The sequence below is a fragment of the Camelus dromedarius genome, chromosome 2 (genome assembly GCF_036321535.1).
Source record: "Camelus dromedarius isolate mCamDro1 chromosome 2, mCamDro1.pat, whole genome shotgun sequence".
NCBI lineage: Eukaryota > Metazoa > Chordata > Mammalia > Artiodactyla > Camelidae > Camelus > Camelus dromedarius.
In genome coordinates, this window is record NC_087437.1 from 93,790,970 (window position 1) to 93,808,282 (window position 17,313).

Consider the following 17,313-nt stretch of genomic DNA (forward strand, 5'->3'; position numbering starts at 1 on the left):
AACCAGAGTGAACTTTTAAAAACAAAACCAGGAATGCCCACACCCGTTCCCATATACTGCTATGGCTGCCGTTGAGTTCAGGGAAAAACATCAACAAACCAAAACTGCTTTTTATGGGTTACAGTTATCTCGAAGATTTGACTGTTTTTCTTTCCTTCTCACCATTTGTGTCCTTGCTCCTTATTTTCTAGCTACTATGCCTTCCTTTCTGTTTCCCAGACATCCCAACCCATTCTTTCTGCTGGGGGACTGAGTATGTCTCCCTCCATGGTTCTTATTACAACTGATCCACTGTCATCTCTCAGGTTTTGGTTTAGATGGTACCTTCTCAAGGGCTCTCTGACAACACTATTTAAACTGACTTCTTCCAGTTACCATGAATTCACACTTTGTATTTCATTCATATGGTTTAACACCATTTGTAATTACCTAAATTTTTATTTACATTTATGTTTTTATGTATCATTCCTATAAGACTGTAAGCTTCATGACATCTGCCATTAGTTCCAGTACTTAGAGGAATGTCTAGCACATGGAAGAGATTTGTAGCATTAATTTTGTGTTGAATTCCATTCACCTCTGATCTTCTACCTGATAGCTCAGCATTGAATGACACTCAGTATACAAAAGAAAAAAAGAGGATCCCAATTTTTATTAGTGTTTATAATCCAAAAAATAATTAACATATACTCGATTAGAAGTTGCTTTCTTTGTAAATATCAAGGCAAAATTTGACTTCATTGTGAGTGTTGCCCCATTTAATATATGAAGCTGACCTAAGTTTACTGATTTTCTTTTCTTATAACCTAAACATGCCCTAAACTCTAAACTTCAGTATTCAAACACACCTAAATAATGTATTTTGCTTAGCAAAAGAGAGAAGAAAATTCTACAAATTGGTGACACTGTTCTTAGAAATGTGATTTCTTTTTTAATCATTCTGTTGATTATAGCAAAGTGGTTTTAATCAGGAAATTGATTCAGGGAAGTGGCTTCACAGGCAAAATATATCAAATTATTTGCTCAGAATGAACCCCCTTTAATTTTTCTTTCTTAAGGGGTTAAAAATTTAATAAATGAAAATTTACCAAAGGGCACTATGTCTTGGCTTCCTGAGCTCATGTTCATTGGCATGCGCTTCCTAGAGAGACAAGGGTTTTATCTTCCCTTTATGCTTAACACCCTAGATGAATCTGTCTGTCATCTCTTTTAATTTAAACAGGCAACATTGCGGATTCTTAACAATACCTCTGACCCTTGAGGAAACAGGATATACAGCAGACCATTAATTAGTTGTTTGAAGTGAAGGGATATGGCACAGGGAATGCCACGCCTCTCTGCTCCATTGCACAGTATACCCACGCCACATTGTCCATTTATATTTCTGACGAGTACCAAAGAGCCAATACCCTTGAGAAACATCATAAGTTAGCAAGTTTGACTGATGTACATTAGGCAGTCAAATGACTTGTTCTATCTGGAGTATTTCCCTTTTTGCATGAAGGAAAGATGGTCAAAATATGTATCAGGCCTTGAATCAAATTAAAGCCCAGAAGATTTCATTGTCATGCTGCTTTTTGTTTCATACATAAATTTACATAAAATTGAATTACTTAAGATTTCATATCTGTTTCAATTTTCCTTCCATTCTAGACATTCTCAAATGAAAAGCGGTTTCATAGAACACTGCATTAATTGTTTCAGGAGAGTAACACAATCAACCTGGCTATTTTCTAATTTAAGTTTAGGAGACACTATTGTTCATTCTGAATTTTCCCTGGTTATAAATTATAAATTATTCACATTCATAGTCACTAAAGAACAAGAAGAGAAAGAGTGTTATCAAGAGGCAGCAAAATGATGACCGGGAGGCCTGCCTTTTCCTTTAGTATTTTTAGTGATCATTTGACCTTCAGTACGGGAATTTCCTTCCATAGAATCATTCCAGAAGAATTAATAACTATGACACGGGGCACCTGAAAGAGCTATTTTTAAGTCACTTTTTTGGATTGTATTTTGTTATGACACAATTGAGCATTAAGACTATTCATAATGTCAGCTCTTTGCTATATTAAGAAAAATTCAATTTATTAGAGATATTTAAATGTTTGGAGCTAAGTCAGTTCTTAAATGCATTGATAGAATGTCGTATTAACTTAATGACCTTCATCATGAAACTCTAGAGATGTGGTTGGTCTAGGAAAATCGACTGCCACTCAAAATATAGTATTTTTTACTTCCTAATTAAGTAATTCCTATATAAAAAATCATAGCTTTGACATAAATGCGTTATACCAGTCTGCTACACTAATCATGTGTGTATTTAGTTGAAATTTAAACATATCCCTGTTGAAGGTGGTGTTGTATAAGAAATTCACTATTTTGTCTGTGATCCATTTGCTATTCTTTTCCATCTCAATAATTTGATCAATTTCTATTCAGTATTGAAATTAATTGTTAGAAATTCCCAGATATCTCATCAACTAATTGTTGCATTTTCCCTTATTATAATCCCTAAATTCACTAAATTCATTACTACTTAAGTACCCAGCTTTCCTGTTTGTTTTGTGATAAACATCACTCGCATACAGATCCTCCCTCTATAATAATAATGCGTTTCTGAATTTTTCATTTTGATGTTTAGAGGCGCCTTCACTTCCTTTTGACGCGATGGATCCATGTCTTTTCTGTTGAAACATAACCTAAGGGAGCAAATGTACTTTATTATTATTATTATTCAAAAAGGTTAGTCTTCTGTGCTGCTAGCTCATTATCTGTTTCGTTCCATTCTGTCCTTCAGTTAAACTGAATAAAAGATGTGTGCAGAAGGATGAATCTTAAAAAGCAGAATAACTTATCTTTTCAAGCAGATAGAATTCAGCTCACACTTTACTACAAATGCTAGATAACAGTCTAGCATCCAAATTTCAAACTGCAGAAAAAAAAAATATTTCTCAATTATGTTAAGAATTAAAAAGAATGTTTAGGTAATATAATGTCTTCACCAGCTATTGCTCACATAGGTAGTACAGGCATCCCAACTAATGAGGGTGGGGGAATCAAGAATGAAACAAAACACAATAAACAAACCCTTCCCCCCAAAAAGCCCGAGTAACCTATATTTAAATTTTACAGGGCCCAGTGCTGCACACGTTATGACTCTTGAAAACTGGTACCTCCTTCCTCACCGACTAGACATATCACCTTAAAATGATCCAGTAGAGCACTTTGTGAGCAATGTTCTCAAACGGTGTCTTTCTCTCCTAGATTTTGATGAACTCTCAAGCAGTTTTAATGTCATATATATCTTTTGTAGCACTGGGGCTTACCACAGTGCCTTGCTCTTTACATGCTAATAGAAAGATTGGAAAGCAAGGAGGAAGGATGGATGAAAGGAGGCAGGGAGGGAAAAAGGACTAGAAGAAACGAATTGGCACAATGGCTTACGTATGTCCCAAAGTTATTGTGAAGATAAAATGATAAATTGAAAGTGAAATGCCTGCAACAAGAAAATATTGTAGTAGAAGTTAATATTTAATAGTGTTTGCTCCATGCTGGATACTGCTTAAAATGTGTATAACCTATTTAATTTTCACAATATCCCTAGGAAGTTGTATTACAGCCTCCATTTTACAAGTGATGGAATTGAGTCACAGGGAGGAGAAGTAAAATCACTAAGGTTACAGAGCTATGAAGTGGCAGAGCTAAGATTTTAAACCAGTCTGTCTAAGTAGAGAACACATAATTCCAGTAGTTCAAAAAATTAAGGCTGTTGTTTGATTCTGAGAAAATTATATATCCAAATTAGTTCAACTGAAACTAAGTCATTACTGTGGGAATTCATTAAATTTATTTATATTTTCCCTTCAAACTTTTTATAATCATACAAGAAAGAAAAAAAATGGGTGAGGAAGAGAGAGCAAAAGAAGAGAGACAGAGAGAGATTTTTTCCTACCTTCTGAGCCCAATTTCATGAACTGTTTGTGTTTTCAAATATTTTTTTGATCATTACAATCTCCCAAATGCCAAGACAGCATGATGAAATTAATGCTTGCATTGTTTTTTTCCTAGACTATTACTCAAATGAATTCATTTGGTAGTAGGTAGCTTTTTTGAAGAAATCATTTTCAATGCAACGAAAGAATGGTTTCAGCATACCCTAAAGAAACTAGAAATATATCACAAAACGCTAGATAGTTTAGCTCTCTTATTTAGCTTCTTTAGGTCTATCATTAAACATGATTGTGCAGACTTAAGGTATAAGATGGAAATCAGTGCATACTTCTCTGGTCCCCTTCTGCCCTCTGTGGACGAGTATGAATGTGGTTTCTATAGATGACAGAGAAAACAGCTATAGATTTTCTCCATCACATTTAATTCACAACTCAAAAATCATAAATCATGAATTATGTATTAAAACAAATAATGTAGTAAACTGGTAACATATGGATATGTCTAATAATCTCAGAAAACACTGACAAAAATTTTTTAAGTGATCTAAAGACTTACAAATAAAGCATGCACAATTTGAATGTGTTTTGTAATATTTTTAAATATTATATTTTGGACTGGTAATATCTGTCTCTCTATCTTAATGATAATTGATAACTCACAACTCTAAAGTGTCAAGATATGCAAAGATACAATGATTAAAAGCAGTCATCCGTGGCTTTATTGCTAAGAATATAGTCCCCTTTTCTCAGACTGTATCTACTTTATGATCTTGTCAAGATTAAAAAAAGCAAACATGAGTTACAAACTTTTCATTATAAACAAGGAAGATGCACCTGTGCTCTGTACATTTAATATTTAATCTTGTGAAACACTGCTCAGAACAGAGATAAAGCAAGTCACATTAAATTTGCTGTGAGCTCAACCCTCTCAATCTCTGACAGTCCTCATTTTACGGACAAAGACAAATGAAGGAGCAGGAATTGTAACGTAACACTGACCGTTCTGTCACTGTCAACTGAAAACAAAATCATTTACTTTGACTAGCATTTTCAGAAATATTTTTTATTATACTTTTTATCTTACCTGTTAATACCTAGCTGCAATAATGTTTTCTGATATTAGAGCTATACATCAGGTGGAAAAATGCATTTTTATTTCATTAGACTTCAAATATTTTTTCCCAGAACAGAAAACAGTTTAATTAATCTTATGAATATTATTTGTATCCAGTTTTCATTTGAATGGTTACTTATTTTATCCAATTGTATACAAGAATTTTACTATTTTATAGCTGATAAGGCATTTATAAAAATAGTTACAGCTAAGAAACTGAACTGGGATAACATGTCCTTTTGGCTAACTATTCACTTAATTTTCCAACTTTTATTTAAAATCATTACAGTAAAGAGAAATTCCAGTCATTAAAACTTCACTCTGTAAGGATTTTGTATAAAACCTTTAAAGAAAGATAGTTAAATGAACTTACTTAAGCATTTAGGCAAAAGGTTTTCTTTCTTGTATTAAGAGAATATCAGGAATTATTCTACTGTTGAGAATATTTTCAAATTTTTTTATCATTTGAATTCAATTTAGTTAACATATACAGACTCAAAAACTCTTGGGAATCACTCTAGATATATAAATAAAACATGTATAAATATATCTAAATTTATCTTTTACAAGGTGTAAACAGAACCTCTTGTAATAGAATTTTCTCAAAATATAGAGATTCTTGTTCATTTCAGTGGAGTTTTGATAAATGTGGACTCTATATATTTAATTTCTCTGTCCCTCTTTTCTCTTATATTTCTCTTTAAAAAGATATTTGATCAAATATCTATGTATATATTGGTACATTTTTTGTGGCCAGAACATTTAACATGATATTTACTATTTTAATTAATTTTTGAATATACCAAACAGTACGATTGCAGGATCACATGATATTCTATTTTCAGTTTTTCTGGAAGAACCTCCATAGTTTTCCTTAGTGCCTGTATAAACTTATATTCCCATAAATTGTGTATACAAGTGTTCCCTTTCCTCCAAATCCTCTTCAACCCTTGTTATTCATTATCTTTCTGATAATAGCCATCCCAACCAGTGTGAAGTGATATTTCATTGTGGCTTTGCTTTTCATTTCCCTAATGTTTAGTGATGTTAAGCATTTTTTCATTTATCTGTTGGTCATTTGTTATTTTGGGAAAAGTGTCTATTCAGGTTCTTCGCTTATTTTTTTTAATTGGGCTATTTTGTTTTTTGTTTTTTTGGGGGTTTTTTTTGCTATTGAGTTATAGTAGTTTCTAGTATATTTTGGACATTAAGCCTTCATCAGATATATGGTTTGCAAATGTTATCTCCCATTGTATAGGCTGCATTTTCATTTTATGTATTGCTTCTCTTGCTGAGCAGAAGATTTTTAGTTTGATGCAGTCCCACTTATTTTTACATTTGTTGCCTGAGCTTTTGGTGTTAAATCCAAAAGTCATTGTGAAGACCAACGTCAAGGAGATTTTGATGGATTCAGTGCTTATATTTAAGTTTTAATCTACTTCAAGTAATGTGTTGTGAGTGGTGTAAGATAGGTGTTCGGTTTCAACCTTGTTCATGTGGCTATTTCAGGTTTCTTAACATTATTTATTGAAGAGATTACCCTTTTCCCATGATCTATTCTTGAATCCCTTGTCAAATATTAGTTGGCCATGTATATATGGGTTTATTTCTGGGCTCTTGATTCTATTTCATTTGTCTGTGTGTCTGTTTTTATGCTAGTACTAATCTGTTTTGATTCCTATAGCTTTGTAATATAGTTTGAAAGCAGGATGTGACATGCCTCTTTCTTTGTTCTTCTTTCTCAAGATTGCTTTTGTTGTTTGGGGTCTTTTGTGGTTCCATACAAATTTGGAGATTATTTTTTCTGCTTCTGTGAAAAATGACACTGGACTTTAATAGTTATTATGTAAAATTTGTAGATTGTTTGGGGTAGTATGGACATTTAAAAATGTTAAAACAATGTTAATTCTTCTAATCCATGAAATCTTTACCATGAGGTCTGACACTAACTTCAGGACTTGGACACTCTGTTGGAGATCACAGATTCTGAATTATACAACAAGATTAATAAAAAAAAAATTACAGGAGTCTTTTAAAAATGAAATTGCCAAAGACTTTTTTTGGGGGAGATTTTGATATGAGTTTGATATGAGGTTTGGTAGGTTTTTTTAAAATATATAAACAAGAAATTAATTATGACTTGGTGAATCAATTTTAATTTCTTAAACTAAAGCAAATTATGTAGTATATAGTTACATATTTAAACTTTCATTGTATATTTAATTATACATGTATCTGTTTTAATTATAAAACTAATGATGTTTATGTTAAATACATGTGTGACATTCATATTTTAATCCCTACTCTGTTTTACATACAGAAAAGAAATGGTTGGCACTTATGATACAGTGTTAGAACTTCATGCGGTATGATGTTAGAATTACATGTGTTTTAATTTATTTATTGTCACATGAATCCTATAAGGTAGATACTCCTATTGTTTCCATGTAATTGATATGAGGACTGAGAAATAAAGAGGTTATATCACTTGTGAGCATAGGAATTACGGTGAACTCAAATACAGTATCAGGCAATCAGACATCAGAGCTCATGCTCTTTATACAAAGGTATACCGTGAAAATTTAGTTCTGTGAAACCCTGTATCGTACCTGATTCTGTGTTTGCATTATTTCTTGCAAGGTCAAATTACAATGACCATAGCTTCATTACATTCTTTCTTGTTTTTTCTTAATTGGTAGACAAGATCATACTGTGTTTTCCTGATAATTAAATGATATCAGTCCTGCTAATTCACTAGCATTAATCTAGACATTAAATATGCACTTAATGCTAGTTACACATTAACCTTCAAATTAAATAATTTTCAAATTTCAATACAGTTGTTTCTCAGTGTCTGTGATGGATTGGCTTCAGGACCTTCCCTGGCAAAATCCCTATTTGCTCCAGTCCCATAATCAGGCCTCTTATCAGTAGATTCATTATCTACAGATTCCACCTATTGTGTAGGTCATAAACATAGTACTATTATTTATTGGAAAAACTCTGCTTGTAAGTAGACGATTGAAGTTCACACCTCCATTGTTCTAGGGTCAACTGTGTTCTGCTCTTTATTGTGAGTTGTTGTTTTCCAATCTTCGTGCTGTAGGTCTAGTCATTTTTAATTTAAAAAATATGTTATGATATGTTTGGTATTTCCTTTAGTAATATAATTTTAGGAGCATTTTTTCCAAGTTCCAATAGAAATTCTACTAGAATTTTATTTTAATTCCTGTGAACTATAAATTAATTCAAACAAGCATGTGTGTAACATTTTTTCATATGTAAGAGTATGGTATGTTTATTCATTTTTAACATATTTTAAATATCTCATATATTATTTTATTAAATATTCAAATGAAGCCTATTAGGAAAGGCAGACATACTCAGCCGCCCTTTTATGGTAGTGTCGGAGCTTGCCGTAGGTCTGGGGCGCCTCTTTATAGGAGAGAAGGAGCCTCACGGCCTGTGCAGGCCACATGCCTTTGTTTGAGAATATTTTCCAGTTCTGGGTTTGATGTATATACTTCTTTGTTCTGCTTAAGGTGGGTGCATCACATAGCACCTGGCTGTATCTGTTCTCAGGGGAGGAGGGAAAACTTCCTTTGCCTCCAGCACATGAGGGGTGGATGCAGACCCTCTCTCTGTGTCAGTTGTGGGGTGATGGGCCACTGACCATGGGCCACTGCAGCTCACTATTGAAGCTGATCTTGCTCTGTCTCTTCTTTATGTTTGAGCACAGTGTTGTTCTTTCCAGTCTCTGCATGAGTCCTGTCTTTCTTGGTGACTCTGACACCTGCAGTGAGTTGGCCTCCTGGAACTGCTGCTCCTGGTGGCAGCATTGCCATGTCCTTTGTTTTCCTCTACGCAGTGGAATTTCTCTCCTGAAGGTGGAAACAGGTGTTTCTTGCTAGACAGTGCCTATATAGTAGCTATTATTAGCCTTATTTTACAGGTAAAGAAGAATTGCTTTAAAAAGTATTCAAAATTGTGAAGTATCATAAAGCTATTAAGAAGTGATTTTGACCTCAGTCAATTATTTTTTGACCCCAAACTTTATAGCTGTTGATACCAGGTTTTCCTTTTACTTCCTATAATTCTTGCAAACCTATTCTATGCTTTTACCTTTCTGTAATGTTGTTGTAGCCACTGTGTGTATAGAATCTTTATCTTTTTCATTAAAGCATGGCAATTTACATCAGTAGGTAGAGAGATCAAAGATAACAGATGCACATTTGACTGCAAGAACCTAAAAAGACAGCAATTAATATTTATATTTTCTGAACGACTATTAAGCATTGGAATTCTGATACTTAGTAGCATAGAAGAGCCTTGATTGGGTCACACTTGAAATGAGATCATTTAAATTAGTTCAGACAGATTTCTAAGACACCTGCCTTTTTTTAACCTTGCCAAAATAAGATTAAATTGCCCATCAAATTGTTCCTGTCTTATATGAAATTACTAATATCCAATCTAAGGAGAATGATTTATGTAAGTAAGGCAGTTTAAAAGAGAATAAAATATAGACAGTGAGAAAAAATGAAAATCTCATATTGTGTGTACTTTTTGTAAAGAGATGAAGGTCAAAAGGAGTATTCTTAGAAAGGACACTAAAACTGCCATGGTGATGTGCTCCTGTCCATAAACTATAGTTTCACCATAAAGTCATCATAAAGTGTAACGTGATTCACCAATCAGAATAGAATTTTGGAATTAATTACTACTAAATTCAAAAAGGTTTATCAAGTGAGATTTCAAGAATATTATTTCTAATTTATTATTATCAGTATGTGATGCATAGAAAGGATGCATAACCATTCTATAACTAAAACAAGGTTACTCAAAAATAGAAATGATATGTTGGGGTAGGTAACATACACAGCTAAAAAAGAATCTGTCATGTACCTTACATGCTATGTCATAAGAAAGTTACTACATGAGCAAGAAGACGTGTTAATTCTTATTTTCACACTTCATCTCAATATTATATTGGTGGATAATTAATTCTTTATTTTAAAACAAATCTTGATTTTCAGCAACTATTGAGCTAACCAAGTACCATGATACACCCTTAGTTGGTACTTTTTGGCAATGTAATTTACTCATAATGTACCTAAGAACAGAAAATTATCTTTTTTAATGTATATGAATCCAATAAATGGAATAACAGAGTACAAATCAACTAATATTATATTCAGAATTGAACATCTACTCTGTGTCACCTAGTATTTTACAACACTAACTTAATTTAGCAAAATGTTGACATTGTGGAAAAATCAAAGGCAATATAGTATGAGGGTTAAGCACAAGTCTTTGCTGTCAGACAGATGTATTTTGTCACTAAATACCTGTGTAATTTTCCTCAAGTTAAACTTCTCTAAGTTCCTATCTCTTACTCTTTAAAATAGTAATAATAATATTAACAATAATAATAGTGATAATAATGAATATCCAATAGGCTGGTTGAAACCAATAAAGGGTGCATTACATATAAAGCTTAGCAGGTTGGAACTGTTCATTAACTGTGGGTTGTTAATTTAACAAAATTTTATTTATGGACATTAAGTAAATATACTGTTAGTAACTCTATGAATCCTTTTGTAAATAATACTTACTAAAATATGTAAAAAGAAGAAAGTCTAATGATCTGTTTTAGTTCAGATTGAGTATACTGGCTATATATATAATACTTGTTGAAGATCTTTTTTCAAAATTGTTTCTTGGGTACAAAGCTCTGAGACTAGATTCAAATCATAAAATGCATGACCTTGAAAAAAATGTTCTCCCTTAGGATTCTTTGACCAGTCTGATTGCTATCATTGGCTACCTTTTAAATAGAACAATGATAATCCAGACATTTTGGGTGGAAATACTAGGTTGCAATATGAGGGACAGTCTCGTAGAATGAGCTAATGTTTTGGTAAAGAACAAATTGTGACTCTGTTTCCTTGTGCATTAGTCATACAAACCTACATACTGCCAGTGGTAGGTGAAGCAGACATTCATAATTGGATAACCTGAGGATAATGTGTAGGCTCTTTTTTACTGGTTTTACTGGTAGCTGGCAGTGGATAATTGTCAAAATTCCTAATCAAGAATTTGCACTGTCATTTTCCAATCCTGTTCTCCTTTGTTCCTTTCTAGATCACAAAATCAGTAACAGAGAATTTTTTTACAAATTTAATCTCTCACATCATAATTTAGTCTAGAGAACAGATAGAAAATCATGTACTATTATGTTAAGAGCAGCATTTCTAATAGAAATTTTGTGTTATGCAGCAAAACCTAGTTGGAAAAAATTCACATCTTGATGATGTAGAGTTCTGTTCTGTTCAAAATTTTATTCAGAATACTGGATAAAGAAATGCTAAATGACCTATGGGAATTTGTAACACATTGCTGTGGTCACTTGTGTTTAGTTTATGATGTGAAGAAAATAATAAAATTTGTGAAAAGTATCCATTTGTGTTAAATAAACCACACTCCCACATCCATATTGTCACTAATGAAACCTTTAAAGAAACTTACCTTCAAAGTGAAAGAATACTTATCAATTTTATGATATCCATAGGGTCATGCTGTACTAATTTAATTTACCAAGAAATATATTGTTTTCATACTTCAGTTTATTGAATAACCATACTCTAAAATACAGAACTTAAATTTTTTTTTACTAGACATCAATTACCTGATTTTTTCCTTTTAATTTATTATACCATGGCTTGCTTCATATTGAATGGATAAAGTACCACTCTCTTCAAATAACTATTGCCTTTTACCTAATGATCCAATAAATTAATGCTTGTTTGATGAGTGTGTACGCTGCCTTTCCAAACTCAATAGACAGTTGTCAGTGCTTTTAAGAAGAGGCAATATTTTCTCTTGTTCTGAATGTTTCAAAGGATCAGCAGTTAATATAGTATTTTCTGTAACAATTAAATTAAATTGCTAAGTTTTGTTTCTCCATATGTTCAATGTTTTTGATTAAGTAATGCCTTAAAGGATATTTTAATATTGTAAGTGCATTGCCTTCATGAGCCAGACTTTACTTTTTAAATGATGGGTGGCTTCCTGCCATTACATTTTCATGCCAAGTAATAGTAATATAGTCTTATGAAGTAGAGAAAATATATTCATCTGTGTAGGCCAATCCTGAAAGACAAATGCCAAAAGAATTTTGCATTGTTACACAGAAAATAAGTATTAAAAGTTATAAATAATAAAAAGCTGTATAAGCTTTAGAAAACAAAGTGGCAGCATTTTTTTTTTATTTTTATTTTTTATTTATTTATTTTTATTATATTTATTTTATTTATATTTATTTAACATTTTTTATTGAGTTATAGTCATTTTACAATGTTGTGTCAAATTCCAGTGTAGAGCAGTTTTTCAGTTATACATGGACATACATATATTCATTGTCACATTTTTTTTGCTGTGAGCTATCATAAGATCTTGTATATATTTCCCTGTGCTATACAGTATAATCTTGTTTATCTATTCTGCATATACCTGTCAGTATCTACAAATTTTGAAATCCCAGTCTGTCCCTTCCCACCCCCTGCCCCCTTGGCAACCACAAGTTTGTATTCTATGTCTGTGAGTCTGTTTCTGTTTTGTATTTATGTTCTTTTTTTCTTTTTTTGATTCCATATATAAGCGATCTCATATGGTATTTTTCTTTCTCTTTCTGGCTTCTTCTCTTAGAATGCCATTCTCCAAGGACATCCATGTTGCTGCAAATGGTGTTATGTTGTCATTTTTTATGGCTGAATAGCATTCCATTGTATAAATATACCACATCGTCTTTATCCAGTCTTCTGTTGGTAGAAATTTAGGCTGTTCCCATGTCTTGGCTATTGTAAACAGTGCTGCTATGAATATTGGGATGCACGTGTCTTTTTGAAGTAGGGTTCCTTCTGGATATATGCCCAGGAGTAGGATTACTGGGTCATATGTTTAAGTCTATTCCTAGTCTTTTGAGAAATCTCCATACTGTTTTCCACAGTGGCTGCACCAAACTGCCTTCCCACCAGCAGTGTAGGAGGGTTCCCTTTTCTCCACAGCCTCTCCAGCATTTGTTATTTGTGGACTTTTGAATGATGGCCATTCTGACTGGTGTGCAAAGTGGCAACATTTATGAATCTAAAGACCAAGCAAAACACATTTAGTTTTTGAAATAAAAGTTTACATAACATGACATTCACTTGCCAATTCATACTTTATTTGAATTTGAGAAGAATTCCACTAAACCAAAGCATGGATGATAGTCACTTAACTAGAATATGTGACACGAATTTTGAAGTCTAGGCTGACCCACAAGGTAACAGGCTTTCAAAACATTCACACATTCTCTTGAGAAAATTTCAACAGAGGTGGGCAAATTTTTATGCGTAACAATGTTTAAAAGTCTTCTTCTTGTGGACATGATGGAATTACTGGCACCATACTTATGCCCTTCTATGAGCAACTATAAAATTGGAAAAATATATTTAAAAAATCCCAACTAATTTCAGTCTTCAAACGATAGGCAACGCAGACTCTAATCCGTCAGAAAAATGGATCCTCTTATGATCCCTGATGAGCCCAACAATTTCATTGGCTTTCTGCCAGGAGTTAGTTTCTAGATAACAGTACAGGATAGCAGCCTCACTGAATTGAGGAGATAAGAGACTAGGAAGGCAGACACGTCTGCACTTTGGTTTGCAGAGTAACGGGGAGGAGGAAGTTATAGAGAAAAAAGTATCTCTAAGTACTAGATGGATTTCTCTTTGGATCTATTGCCCAGTAATGAATTGCAGGTGAGTAGGATACAACCCCATTAGGACAGGCAAAGAATGACTCCAGAGATACAAGCCGGACAATTCTCACAGCTCACACTAGGCTGCTCTCAGAGACCTTCTAGTGATGACTAGTCATGGTGCAGAGTCCTCACTGAACACCTGGTTCACTTGATGGACACATGATAAAAATCATATCTTAGGAAACTTGAATTATTCCTAGATTGCAGCCTGTTTTAACTCATACCAGAGCTTAAATTGAGTTTCAAAAGGATCCAGAAAATTGGAAAGTCTGGTAACTGCCTGACTGGAAAAACAAAACAAAACAAAACAAAACAAAACAAAACAAAATAAAACCTCCTATACTCTGTAAAGGGAGACAACAGTATCCAACACTCAATAATGTTAAGTGTATGATGTTCAAGGTCTAGTCGATAGTTACTATATATGTTCGACTTTTGCTCTAGCTTAGAATGTGGACAGCTGCACAGCAAGGTTTCTCTCACCCTAACTGATGATGAGAGAAATCCAGGCAATCTGCAAAATTATATGTTTTGAACCCATGAGAGACACTGAGGTCACCAGGCAGCAGGTGAACTGAATTCTGAAGGGTGAGGATAAGCCACTCTGAGGACAGTGGGAACCTGTGAACAATTTTAACTTTGGCAGATGATAGAAGAAGGAGGTAGCAGGCATAAAAGTACTTAAGAAGAAAACACCGGAAAATGCAGTGAGTTCTTAAAGGCCGAGTGTGGACTAACCTGAGAGTCTTGAACTGGTAGAAACCCTGGATGCAAGAGGGGTCCTCAGTTACTAACTAGCCCTTTATAATGGGCCTTCATCAAGTGCCCGTGAGAAAGTTTGGGAGCAGGAGCAGGTGCCCTGAGAGAGCCCCTTGGTGGTGGAGGCACGCAGGACTGCTGAGTTCTGAGACTGGAACGGAAGTGCTAAGCAGGGCCCATTTGTGTTCCAGGCCCTGCATTAGTGCAGAGTAGTAGTATCAGCTGGGAAGAGAGACCGAATATGCCAGCACCAGGAGCCTTTGATAGGAAGCAAAATCTGATTTCCACTGGGGAATGACCACCGTCGACCTGACCCTGCTCCGACCTGAGGAGGAACAGATACTTGGAGAGCAACTTGGTCTCTGGAGCAGCAGGTGTGCAGAACCCACAGAAGACGGAACGTGGAACAAGAATACTGAGGAAAAAAAAACCCAAAAACAAAAAAGCTATCTGGCACTTTAGGCTGCACACTAAAAATAAGGCAGTGTCTGTCAGCCACTGAAGGGATTTTAAGCCTGTGATTCAGTGAAGGTAGTTATAGCAACAGTAGAGCTCAAACCAAGATCAAGTCCTGTCTAGATTGATTCAGACCTCACAGAGACCATAAAGAAGAGGCACGCCAATGTGAAAGCATACACAGTATCTGACGCAGTGTCTACAGCTCTCTTGCACATAAGTCATCAAAAAACTATGAAACACACAAAATAAGCAATAATAGACAACCCATTATGAATAGATAAAATAGTAACACTAGGAAGAGATAAAGTCCAGGTGTTGGAACTATCAAACATATTCTTCAAAGTAATATAATTGATATATTAAAAAATAGGCTTAAAAATGTACACATATATGGAAAAAAATTAAATGTCATCAGAGTAAAACAGTAAAAATTCTAAATAAAATGCTAATAATTGAAAACACAGTGTCAGAAATGAAGAATTTCTTCAGTGGAGTTACAACTAACTGGATAGATCTGAATAAAGAATAAGTGAACTTGAGGAGAGATCAATTGAAATTATGCAAACTGAACCAAAATGGGAATCTCAGATAGGGGGAAAAAATCTTAGAATCTAAAAGGGCAATATCAAATTTGTAATATATATGTAATTTTTGTTTCAGAAAGAAAACAGTAAGGTAGGAAAATATATAAAAGATAACAGCTAAGAGTTCTCCCAAATTAATGAAAAATCACAAATTTCAGATCCAAGAAGCTCAGAGAATCCAAAGCAAGATAGTTATAAAGAAAAACAAACCAAGATACCTCATAGTAAGACTATTGAAAACCAATGATAAACAGAACCTTTGTTTATAGTCAAAAAGAATAAAAAGAATCATTACAGACAGGAGAAAAGTGAAAGTAATAGACTCATTTCTGCCCAAGATATAGAAACAGTGACCAGAGCTCCCCTACTATTTGAAACAACTATCAAAGAGAGAGAAACTGTATGCAACCAAAATATTCCAGATAATAGACTTTAGGTAATGAAGGATGATAATCCTTGGAAGATAGAGCAAATGAGGTTAAGCCCTACGATTGTCCCAGTTACTACCTAGATTCTCCAATATAACCTATGCTAAGAATATTTTATTTGTAGTCAACTTTGATCATCTCTAAAATATAAAAAATAATAATAATAATAATTGCTGAATCATATGGTATATTTTTTCAAGGCTTTTGATACAGTTGAACAGATTTCTCTTCAGATTGGTCAGACCAGTGTCAATATACATCACCAGTATATGAGTGCATCCTTTACAAATTATTATAAATTGACTTATTTTTTAGCTTGCTTCTAACACTTCTTGCAAGGGAGAATTCTATCTTATTTTTGTCCCAAAGCCTAGCCCAGTTTCTAGAATGAGCTAAGCAGTAGCTGGCATTCCATCAGGCTGCATAACTCAGTACCTGTACATGACAGGCATCATCTTCAAGCACAGAGGTTTACCATGTAACCTCAGAATGCAAGGATCTCTGAGTTCAGAAAGAAGACAGGTATGTTCATCATCAACTGATCTTTCAGAAGTATGAAGAGATGGTGTGAAATCTAGCTGCTTTAGAAAGGAGGAAAAAGATTAGTAATCAAGGACACATTAATTAATAAAGAGAGATACAAAATATATTTATGTTTTAGCTTGCCCTTGAGTGAACATAAAATATTCAGTGTGCACAACGAGGATTTAAAAGGCAGGAAAACAAAACATTGCTTTGGGCAGAATGATAAAATTGGTGGGACAGCAGTGTTTGTGCTAGGGAGTGGCTATGAGGCTGGCTGAAAAGAAGGTTAGAGAGAGAATTTATAGGTATTTAAGAACAAAACCAAAGAGCTGAGACTATTTTTGTGTTTCTTCTTTACTTATTTGTTGGTTAGTGGTGATGGTGGTGTTTTTGTTTAAGCAGTAGAGAGAGAGAATATGTTTTTGTTTGCTTTTTTTATTTATTAACTTTAGATGAATTGGTTAACACTACGCAGAATGAATTGGCTGTAAATGGGAGAATTAAAAAAGCACTGAAGGCAAGATGGATATTAGGAAGCTACTAAAATTGTTTAAGTAAAATATTATACAAGACTTCACTAAGTTATAGGATAACTTACATATAGCATGAGGAGTCTAGCAGAGAATTTGGAGTCAGGCGTCCAAACAGGTTTATGTAGGTCTTCCTTTAACAAGAATAAAACATTTCC